The following is a 618-nucleotide window of genomic DNA, read 5'->3' on the forward strand; positions in this document are numbered from 1 at the left end:
CACTTGGCATTAAAAAGTCTTTAAAAAGTCTTAAATTTAACTTTCCTTAAACCGTAGGAACCCTGTAAACATCATTTATTTTGACTGTTTTTCTGCAGAAGGAGCTCCGGGGACCTCCCCTGCCCCCGAGGCCGAAGGCTCCACAAGCCAAGACACGCAAGGAGGCGGCAGCCCATCCTAAAACCAGCCGGAGACCGAAGAGAGGGACGAGAGGCAGAGAGATGTAGGGAGGAAGCAGGGGAAGGTGTGGAGGAAGGAAACCAAGAGATGGAACCATTTTTGTCCCTACAGGACACGAGGACACTTTCACTCACTGCCGACCTGTTTGGAGCTCCGGACGGCCCAAATGTCGCCTTTTTTTCTCCTCTTTTTTTACTCAGATTGTAAGATGGGGAACAGAACTGAGTGGTGTGAGAAGTTTTGCTTCAGACTTTTAGTTTTTTCTTTTCCCAACAGGACCAGAAGCACAGAAACTTCGATGGACTGAGCTCAACGGAAGTCATTTCTAGTTGAAACCATTTCTCCAGCCTAGTATGAAACTGTTATGGAGGGCTCGCTCATCATCTGTTCCTTGTTTTCTGTTTGTTTTTTTCTGTGTGTGTGTGTGTGTGTGTGTGT

General features: G+C 46.9%; 1 pseudogene; it reads left to right on the forward strand.

Annotated features, from left to right (window-relative positions):
- The first annotated feature begins 92 nt into the window (after positions 1 to 92).
- LOC106512671 (cAMP-dependent protein kinase inhibitor gamma pseudogene) lies at positions 93 to 449 on the forward strand (annotated as a pseudogene).
- Positions 450 to 618: the final 169 nt, after the last annotated feature.

Source organism: Austrofundulus limnaeus, unplaced genomic scaffold (genome assembly GCF_001266775.1).
Source record: "Austrofundulus limnaeus strain Quisiro unplaced genomic scaffold, Austrofundulus_limnaeus-1.0 Scaffold10034, whole genome shotgun sequence".
Classification (NCBI taxonomy): domain Eukaryota; kingdom Metazoa; phylum Chordata; class Actinopteri; order Cyprinodontiformes; family Rivulidae; genus Austrofundulus; species Austrofundulus limnaeus.